Source organism: Papaver somniferum, chromosome 9 (genome assembly GCF_003573695.1).
Source record: "Papaver somniferum cultivar HN1 chromosome 9, ASM357369v1, whole genome shotgun sequence".
Classification (NCBI taxonomy): Eukaryota; Viridiplantae; Streptophyta; class Magnoliopsida; order Ranunculales; family Papaveraceae; genus Papaver; species Papaver somniferum.
Window position 1 is genome coordinate 68989764 of NC_039366.1, and position 11738 is coordinate 69001501.

An 11738-nucleotide genomic window follows, 5' to 3' on the forward strand; every position below is an offset into this window, starting at 1 on the left:
CAACTAGAACACTCAAAAGTGTCAAGCAGTGAATTTCCAAGTTGTTTGATTCTCTCTATTTAAATACTTTCAAGATCGAAGGTCGCCTAAGATTCAAGCTTAGATAGCTTGGCAATCAAGCAAACACTTTCTTTGTTTAGATACAACTCTAGTTAGGGTTTCACATAAACATGTGTGAAACTCGACTTGAAATCACATAGTAGAATATACATTATGGCCAGCCATAACCGAACCGTGTATATTGATATGTTTATGGTTAGCCTTAACTCGCCATTTGAACCATAAGCTTATCCACATTCATTAAAATGTATACTTTAACCTTGAACCCCAACCACAAGTGATCAAATATGTCTTAGAGGTGTTCTCGAGAGTTAATCAAATGCCAAATATATATAAAAATAATTTGAATGCATCTGAAAATGTTTGACTGTAAAAGTACATATACCGGATACGTGTACTGAACCCACTTCGTGACCTCATATTTCCAAGGTATGTTTACCGAGTACGTGTACCTCAAGGAAAATCCAAAGTCATACTGTTTTGGTATGCATACTGGGTACGTGTACCCTAGGCCAATTTCACGAGCATAATTTTTGAGCATGCGCACTGGGTACGTGTACCAAAAGTCGTTACCGAATTAGAGCTACGCAGGTACGCGTACTGGGTACATGTACCACTGGGTCTGGAACTCAACAGTTATGCCAGTCCGTGTACCGTCCATGTTCCAGAAATTCAGTAGTTCTATTACTCTCTTTTAATCGATTAGAAAAATTCCCAAATGACATCAATGATGAATGTAATCGTTCGGGCTATTTCCAAATGATTAACTTGAATCATAACTTAATTGTCTTATCTAAATTCATCAAGTATATTGATTATTGTTTTGAATCATATTTCGAGATTTTAACAAGACAAGCTTGACTCGAAACTTCTTCTATGCAATGTTTAAAGTCCACGTAGTCATACGACTTAGTCTCATAAAGATAAAATGTTGATCATGTGAGTAAATAGAATGGTGCAGTCTTCACATAACTTTTATTGATAAAGTCCTCCAAATATATTCAGATCCATCTTCAATAGGTGATTCAGTGATGTCTGATATTCACCTACACACTTTTAATCCTGGTGCGAGACTTGACTAAATGTAAACTAGAAATCAAGATATAGTTTTGTACAACTAAATTTGACAACAAGCTTGAGATAGCAAAACTTGCGAGTTCGACCAACAAGTGCTCCAACAATCTCCCCCTTTGTCAATTTTAGTGACAAAACTATCAATACATGATTAAAAATAAATAATCTTTCAACTCGAAACCATCATGCTTGATTTCCTTGGTTCTTAAACATCACCTTGAATTCTTCGTTACTTCAAGTTTTTCAATGGTTTGTGCTTGTTCAACTCAGCACTGTTGTTGTTGAAGATTCGTAACGATAACAACTTATGAGGATACTCTTGTAATCCTTCTTTGAATAATAACATCACCCAACTCAATGGTTTTTATACAAAAATATAGTATTATTACCTTCCTCAAAGTTCAATAGTACCACAACTTCGAAGTAATACTACGTGATATGTTTTTCCTCCTTAGTCAATACTGACATATTTTGCATAATAGGTAAAACTTATAAATATAAATCCACCCCCTTACATAATGACCCGTACAAATTCCACATCCGCTCTCCCCACAAAGATAAGACAATTAAGCACAAGTTCAAAAGAACTCTCCCCCATTTGATGTAATTCCCAAGAGAACAACATGAGAGAACTTACTCTAATCACAAGAGAAGGTTTTTTTTGGACATTAACAAATCGAGTATATTTGTATTCAAATATTTGTCACTCTTCTTGTTAGAGCACTGCTCGGTCGAACTCGCAAGTGTTGCTATCTCAAGCTTGTTTGTCAAGTTTAGTTAATCAAAATCATATACTTGATTTCTAGTCTACTTATAACTATGTCTCGGATTAGGATAGAAGTGTGTAGTTAAGATTTAGACTTCACGGCATTCACCAATTGAAGAAGAAGATCTGCTGAAGAACTTGGATGAACTTCATCAACAAAAGGTATGTGGAGACTAAAACTTATCTATCACTAAGAAGTTTATTCTATTCTATATTCTAATGAGACTAAGTCGTATATCTATATAGAATTTTACATTGTACACATTTGATATTCAAGCCGAGTTTATCTCGTTTATCTTTCTCTCGAATACGTGTTGGAAGCTTTTAGCTTTAGCTAAGTTCATCGTATACTTGACGAGTTTAGTTGGAGATAATTTATTTGTTGGAAACTAAATATTAAGTCAAAGAAGATAATGTGAAAATTACCTTGAACATCTTACATGATTTGTGTGACACAATCATTTGATGTCAACTTAGGAAGTTTTGTATTGATCGATTAATCACTTGAAAATTACTTGAAGCTAGTGGTATGTGTAATACTACCATTGTTGTCTTCTAAGGATGTTTCAACGATTAAATAAGATTTTTTAGAACGACTACTATGTTTGGATATAATACAGAGTGTATACCTTGTATACTAACCGTGTAAGTCTAGTTCATACCAGAACTATTGTTTGCGAACTGGTTTACCTGTAAAGGTCCGGAGTTGTTTTTAGCGTACCTTACGTTTTCTTCTACCCACAAAAAACGGAAGCCCTAAATATCTTTCGTCTGCTATATCCAGGTATCTCACTTGTAAGGTACCTGAAAAAGCGGGGGTCTAACACCACCACCCAATATTTCATTTGGCAATCTGAATAGACAAACTCCAATACACTTTCTAGAGAATCAACTAGACAGTCAGACTCAATCTAGAGTAAAGTATATCAAAGAGTTTAATATCTCTATTTCAACACAATCAAAGTTAAACAGAAACAAGTCCGTAAACCTGATTTTAGTGTGAAGCTCTTGAAACAAAGTCTTTTGTTTTAATCACAACCTATTCAATATCCACCGTGTATAAACCTCTTTAAGTAACAATCACTAAAGGAATATTTCAACACAGTGTCCACTTTAAATAGGGTTAGTCCAGACTGGTTTAACAATGTGAAAATAACAAAATCAATTGTTCAAGATCAATCAAGTCTTATCCAACAAACAAGGTCGGATTTAACAACTATGATTGATTAACGTAAAACCTGTATTATTTCAATTATATAAATAAAATATAATGCGGAAAAGAAATAACACAGACACCAGATTTTGTTAACGAGGAAACCGCAAATGCAGAAAAACCCCGGGACCTAGTCCAGAATAAACACACACTGATAATAAGTTGTTACACCAAATTCCTACTACCTATTCGGATACCTTCTTCAGCACTTGTAGAACTCCTAGCAGAATACTGATTCTCTTTAGGAACTCTTCACACAAATCTTCTAGCAGAACCCAAAGTTCTCTTTAGAAGATACACCACAACGATCGATACGATTTGATATTTTGTTTGCACAAAACACCAGTTTGATTTCCCTTTAGATGTGAATCAAGGTTTTGGAAATCTTGTGTTTATTTTGATAAAAACAATTACTAGGTAAAAGTAATATCAAAACAAACTTTTAGATTAGGGTTTTAACTTACAATCAGTATGCGTACACACAAGGAGTCCGTGAACCTGATTTCCGTAAGTAAACTTGGGTGATTCCAAAGATCAATTTCCAAGTTAAGAAAACCCTAATAAATCTACCACAAGAACAACTAGAATAAATCTAGAGATATCTTGTTTAAAACTTCTCAAGGATTTTTACGAGATGCCTCAAAAGAAATTTTTCTTTCTAGCCTCCGATTTCAACTAACAAGTGTTGGTATATGATCGGAAACTGAAATCTATCAAAACCTAGGGTTTATGATCAACAACTCTTGAACGGTTTTATATCAGAAGAGAAAACCTTAGAATAGACAAGAGGTGAAAAACCTAGATTACAAGTTCTATGATCAATCACGAATATTAAATCCAACTTGGCTTTGTGATCCCTAATACAAAGACTTTTATCTCACTCTCGTTCACAAAGAACGGAAGACGTGGAAAACAACCTGCAGAGCTTACGCCAATTTTCCAAAGGGATGAAAAAACATGTAAACTCGTGAACTCCTTATTTATAATGAACAATAGCTTGGAAGCTAAGAAAATCTATTTTCCTTTTACAATACTCTCCTAAATATGGGAGTCTTTCCTAAGTTAAAACTCTTGCCAAAATAATTAAATAAATAACTTATTTAGCAAAAATTATATTTATGTGAATAAATCACATTTTAACTTAGGAAGGAATCACAAACACTTTAATATGGTAATCAAAAGTGTTTGGACCAATAGCTAACTTGCCTAGATAAGGAAACATCACCAACTTGACCAAAAATCCCTTTTAGACACGTATTGGGCCCAAGTTCGCGGACCACTCCAAAGCCCATGGAATGTTTCCTACTAATGAACTTAAATCACTCATAGCTTTGTCGTTGTAACTCGGAATTGAGTGATTCTTGGCTCATTGGATTCGCAAGCTCATTCACTATAACATGAGATCCTTTATAGGTATAAAGGTTATTGTCTCCAAGGTCATGAATCAAATAACCTCAAGTATATATACATAAATGTACATTTACCGTCATCAGATTGTTCCATATAATGAGCATATATCGCGATAGATTAGAAAGTTAGAATAGAACAAGAATCCAAATGGAATAAATCACATACCTTTGATGAAGTACTAGTTGATGTCTTCTTGTAGTCTTCAATCTTCATCTTTTAAGGATAACTTCGATTCAACTTCTTAGACCTAATCTAGTCCGAAACTATCTTTAGTATGCTAAATCAAGAATGCATTTTGGCAACTAAAATTGACAACTAACTTGACATACCAACGCTAGTGGGTTCAACCGAGCAGTGCTCTAACAGTACCATTAATTAGTTGACAAGCTTCTGGGTCCATATTTGAACTGAAATATATAGCTGATTTGTTGAAGTTTATCATCTGTCCTGAGCATATTGAGAATTGATCAATAACATGAAGAAGCTTGTTAACTTGGGTATCATTAGCTTTACAAAACAATAAACAATCATCTGCGAATAACAGATGATTTATTTTTGGTGCCGAGCGTGAGATTTTCATACCAGTTAACTGACCCGTGTGTTCATTATTGATGTTTGGGAAACTTTGATGAATCTTTGCAGAATTCATGGGAACCTGGAAACTGGGGACCTTTGTTCTAATATCGTTGCTCTCTTAGACCTCTCACGGCTAAATGTTGAATCGAAGGCCGGTCTTGTGCCAGTAAACCCCTCTGATCAAGTAATAGCCGAGATGCGAAGGAAGTTTTCAGGCCAGACGCCTTTAGATTTATACAGGGATTGGGTAGGGAATACATCCTACCCTTATAATCACAAAATTAATACCCATTTGAAGATGCTGATTGCACATATAAAAAAGTCGGGTTATATACCTGCGCTTAGGTGCACATTGGATGATGTAGATGATGAAAGTAAATCTATAATGCTTCTCGCACACAGTGAAAAATTGGCATGTCTTGTTGGTCTCTTAAGTAGCCCTGCTCGCACCGATTTGAGAATAACCAATAATCTTGTAATCGATAATCATAGATTATGCGTGGATTGCCATAATGCATTGAAGATTATCTCAAAGATTGTTGGAAGGCTAATTATAGTGCGCGATCCTAGCGGGCGGTTTCACCAATTTAAAGAAGGGGTGTGTGCCTGCAGGGATTAGTGGTAAAGCGGTAGTAAGGGTTTTGAAGGTATTAAATCCTAGTTATGATCCTTCTCAAAGCTAACTTAATATAAAAGTTAGGTGCATATATATTATGGTTATGCAATACTTTCTGTTCTTACCAAATTTAAATGGCTATTACTAGAGACTTGAATTATTAAGTTGCAATATTAGCTTGATATTGGTTAAATTCATAGCACAGTTGATTCATTTTTTATAGTTCACTCAGCCAAAAAAATTGCACATGGTACATAAGTTATACCAAAAACATGCCCAACCGCAGAGAAAATGGCCAAAATAGACGTCCACTGTGGGGCTCGAACCCACGACCACAAGGTTAAGAGCCTTGCGCTCTACCAACTGAGCTAGACGGGCAGCTGTATCATTTAGGTATTACATTATATCTCTTTTAAGCCACAGAATGGAAAAGGAACACTTCCATAATTTCATCCATAGCTATACTTAACAGGAAAAAGGGAGTACCATGTTGTAGCTATAGCTATAAAATGAAATTAACTTTTTGGTAATGTTAACAGGCGAGCAGGCAAAACAGTTCAAGCCAATGGTCAATAAAAAATTTCTTTGCTTGTTGTCTTGCTCACAACCAGGACTGAAATCATATCATATTTGTATTAATCTGGTCAACTACATGGCTTAATTTCTCTATTTATAATAAACTGCAGCAATAAGAATAGAGAAGAAAATGTCTACCGCGTCTTAATACAGTTTGGTGTTCAAATATAGACGAGGTCCTGGGGTTTTTCTGCAGTTGTGGTTTCCTCGTTAACAAAACTTCTAGTGTCTTATGTTTTTCTTTTTTTAATTATTATATTTATAACAGAAATATCACTAGTAGTAGTACTAATCTCAATTATATAATCCATATTGATTGTGATTGATTATAAGAACTTGTTCTTGTGGAATTTATCTTGAAAAATAGGTAACAAGTTTTATACTTGGAAGAATTCTGATCTGGTTATGGATTCAACTAGATTGAACTAGGATATTGATCTTTGGAATCGTCCAAGTACTCTGACGATTATATCAGGTTCACTGATTATTTTGTCTTGAACATTTAGATTGTAAGAGAAAGAGGCATAAATTATTTACACAATTTTGTTCAAGGATAATTGAGTTGATCTACTTGGAATTATATTAAGGTTTTTTCTATATAGATTTCCAATTGAAAATTTTGGTGGTATACTTGGTACCCCCTCGTTTTCAATGGGTATTAGAGAAGGAAAACACGTTAAGACCTAATAAGTATGTGTTTGTGGTGATCTGAATCTATGGACAAAAGTGCAATCTCTATAAACGTACCGCCAGCCTTCGATGGCACAAATTACTTATGGTGGAAAATTATTATGCGTTCCTTTTTACAAGCCCGTGACTTTCTGACATGGATTCTTATTATAAAGGGGTATAATTCTTCAATATTTGTAAGAGACGATGTAACTGTTGCGAAAGACATAGATGATTATAGTGATACCGAAATCAGTGTTGCAAAGCATAATTCTGATGGGTCAAACGCTATTATCCATGCCAGAAGTCAAGATTTTCAACATCATGTTAAGTGAACTAAGTTGAAAGATGCTTGGGATATCTTAGAAACTGTATTTGAAGGAAATACCTCAAATAAAGAAGTAAGGATTCAAAATCTAATTCTAACTAGGAAAATCTTTGTATGGATGACGAATATTCGTTTACAGAATTTAATCACAAGGTTTCTGAAATTGTTAATGCATCTTATGCATTAGGTAAGACTATTCCTGAAAAGGATATTGTGATAAAAATCCTGAGATCTTCGCCATCTCGATACGAGTCTAAGAAACATACCATTGAAGAACGAAAGGATCTTACTACACTTTCCAGAAGTACCATCGTTGGAAAGTTAAAGATCTTTGATCATGAACTGCACTCCAAAGATGGAAAGGACATCTCGTTCAAATCACTAAAAAAAACACCGAACTACTTGATAAAAGTGAAAGTGTTGGTATCTTTGAGAAAAACCTTGTTGATCCTGAATTATCAGATGAATATCTTGACAATTCAGTCCCTCTGATCACAAGACAATTTAGATCAAGGGGATATTTCTAAAACTTCATTTTTAATTGATTATTGTTAGTATAAGAAATATGTATAATTTCATAGCCATACTTATATTCGATATGTAGGTGTTTTAAAATACTTTTCAACGATATAAAGTTTATGAATATCCGTGGTATAGTTTATGAGATAAATCATTTTAAATTTTACTAGTTATTATCCATAAGGGTACAATTGTAAAAGATACTTAAAAATATTCGTCTCTCCTCCTTGCCTTATGAATTGTGCAAACTTAAACTATGGCACCTATTTAGGGACGAAGCGAGTATTACTTGAATTTTCATCTGTTTTGACTTTTTTTCCGATGTATGTGGAATTTCTTGTATCAAGTACTGCCATTAAAACATAGAATAACCTGGTTTTTAATTCAGTTATTACTCGAATATCAAAACTTACTTTCATTATATCATAAGGGAGTCCATAACTCGGTGCTACCATATTCTACAGCCTTTATGAATTGATATGGGTATCAATTAAATCTTATGCTTTCAATATACTATTCTCTATGACTATCTGAATCCTAAGCAAAAGACGAGAACATGATCCATGAGAATGTGTACTTGACCAGCTAAGATTACATGTATGCTCTTAGAAAACTAATCATACAGATAGATATTTAAACTTTATTGGCATGAATTAACAAGTGTTTCACTACTTCAATCAAAAATTTTCATGTTTAACTATTTTTCAAGTAATGGTATTGGAAAGACTTTACCATGTACGTAACTTAAAGGGAGGGACAAAAGTGACTTTTTCATATTTCCAGCTTGATTTATCTCTAGTGCGTGAACCGACTTCATAAATACCATGTATTTTATGGGTTCTAAAACCTTACATGGAAAGTTAGCCTTCTCTTTCTAGTCTACTTTGGAATTCTTCCAAAAGAAGTTTGCTTGTTGAGTAATATATATTTGTGTTTTCACAAATCCATATCATTCGTAGTTATGGAGACTCCAAGTACAATCTCTTCTGGTGAGGCTTGTATTCTTATGGTCGTTGACTTCACAACCATGAAGAAAAATGAGAAACCGTACCATGAGGAGAAATATTCGCTCTTTACAAGGAAGAAGAAGAATATGAAGAAACCTTAACTTAAAAAAAACCAAGGTGGAAATGCAGGGACTTAAATATATTCTGTAAAAATCTCTCAAGGTTCAGGAAGCACTTGTCAAATAATAGCCGAACAGGTTTGAAGGAGTTAATTCTCTTATTTATGAACCGTATATTCCAATGCACGTTGAAGACAAAGAGTTCGAAGATGATAAAGAATTTTCTAATGATTTATTTACTAGGTAACTTCTTGTGAGAATTTATTCTTGTGTTCGAGAAGGAAAACTAGGGTTTGAAATAGCATATCATGTGAGTACACAAGCTATTTCGAACAATTTTCATCTTGCATGTTTAAGATTTATTTAGTTAAATTTTAGTTGTGGAAGATGAACTTGGAATACCTAATATTTATCAATTATATATATATATATATATGTATGTATCGCATTATCTTATGAGATGTATGTGTTCTTTGCTATCATATTCTGGTGATTAGAACTGATATATTATATATGTTCAAAAGCTTATCTCTTAACTCTTTTTGTTCATTACTGTCTAAATAGGAGTAAACTTTGAGAACCGCGGTATTGATATCTCCACGATTACACTTATTGTGAAATTACTGCAAACTGGATTCCATTAGATGTCTCCAGGAATCTATAATATTATCTCCTTGAATGCATAACTGCCAGGGAATACGAAGTGAACATTAATCTCTATATCTGTACATGGATATGGAAGAAATACTCTTATGTCGAGTAATTGATAAAATAATTTTCGTGGTTGTAGTAATGATGATAAGGGGTATCGTTCAAACTCGAACTTGTGAAGGTAATGGATTTTTTTTAGACTTATAAAAATATATACAAAAATATTGACAAATTGGTAGAGAGTTACTGGGACTAAAGATTCGGCCATTTTTCATTTTCAAGTGGTTCAGAATTTAATTCTAGGCGATTATAGTTCAAAACAAAACAAATATTAACTCTAGTTTATTGCCAAGATAGATTTTATAAAATATTACTTGTATTTCTTAAGCATGGAATATCAAAAATCCCTAGGACTAAGCATACTCCATCAAATGAAATCACAAGTAATTAATTTAAAATCTTATTTCAATTAAAATTGGTGCAAAAAGTAAATAAAGAATTAATTTAAATTACCACATGGATGAAACACGGCCTCCTCCGTCGTCCCAGTGTTGGGTTTAGCTCATCATGGTGAAAAACCTCTCAAAATATTTCATTGATGCTCAAAAGTGTTTTACAATGAAGAGAAAGATAAGTAAATGTTCTAAAACAGGATTATGCGACCCACAGAAGGCGTCCAAAATGAACGACAAAGCTGAGGTGCTGTTGTCGCTGAAATGCTACGACCCACACCTACGACCAACGACTGTGAGTCATTTTCACTGTTGATAAACGACTGCTGCTGCGAGTCCGTTCTTCGTGTTCTTGGTGTTCTTCATCAGCAGCAGCAGCAGCAGCAGAGTTTGATCAACTCTTGATTTCTGCGTCTGTGGCTCTCCTCTCTTCTCCCAACTCTCGACAGCCTCTCTAGTACTCCCAGGGAACATATTTATACACCTACATCTCGTTGAATCTCCCTCAATTACTCCATATAATCTTCATTACTCGGTGTTTAAAGAAAATATTTTCCGAATATTTTCTTCCCTGAAATGATTCTCCACGCGTAAACAGCCTCTGATACTCCCTTATTTAGCTTCTACACGGTCCAAAAGTGTGCTAGAGTCCTCCATGCATCATCATAACACGTCCGAATCCCTCAAAAAAATCCTCTCAAACCCGTGACTGCCATGTTCTCTGATGATGACTTGTTTAGCCGATTCTAGCCAAATTCGATCGATTCTGACACACATACTGTATTCCTTAAGCTATATCACATCTTCCTACCAATTTTTAGCCATTGAATCGCACCACAACACCTTCATTTTGTTGATTGAAAATCTGCCAGAGAGAGAATATATTTTCCCGCCAAAAATGAAATTTGAATTACGAGAAGAAAAGTGTCCTCCCCCTAATCCTGTACGGGTGTCCCTTTAGCAATTGGGGTGGAAATAGTAATTTTGGGGTGGAAATAGTAATTTTTCTGGGTTCCTCCGGTACATTTCTGGGACGCTTCCGGTGCATTTCTGGGGTGCCTTTAGTAATTTTCTCCGGGGTGTAAATCATCACTTTTTTGAGCTCATTTCGCCGCAAAGGCTTATTTCTCTAAAAACATCTACAAAAACACAAAATAACACAATAAGTACTTAATCGAGTCTAACAATACAGAATATTGAGAACAAAATAGACACATAAATGCGTCTATCAAATACCCCCAAACTTATTATTTGCTAGTCCTCGAGCAAAATTTATTCTTGAAAAGTGACCGAGTTAATCTCGGGTGGGTTTATCAGAGGTGTACCCACAAAAACCAATACTCCAGACCCTAGCTATCTACGCAGAACCTTGGAAAGCACTAAAGAACCTCCTTGGTTGGCATACAATTATTGACTCTAAGAGGAAGAACCCTGATGCGAAATTCCAATTGGTGTACACGAGTTTGCACTCAAGCATACTAAAATTCATATAAGTGACAGAGCTCTACTAAGATAGTTTCACGATGGACATCATACTCGGAGTCATACTAATCACATGAAAAGATTAAGAAGATGGAAAAAGAAAAATGTAGATGGTTGAAAAGTGAACGGTGTTTCCCATATCTGTCTGAAGGCCTCTGCCAAGATGAACCTAACCTAAATGACTGAGATACCGGTCTGACTAATATTAACACACTGGCATATACAAGGGAACCAGTGGTCAATAACTTAAATTTAGATCAACAAACTGGCAAATACAAGG

General features: G+C 34.6%; 1 non-coding gene across 1 annotated transcript; it reads right to left on the bottom strand.

The window, feature by feature from the left end:
- Nucleotides 1-6020: 6020 nt before the first annotated feature.
- On the bottom strand, nt 6021-6093 carry TRNAK-CUU. Its single transcript has one exon. It is a non-coding gene; the product is annotated as a tRNA-Lys (tRNA).
- Between the last annotated feature and the right edge of the window lie 5645 nt (nt 6094-11738).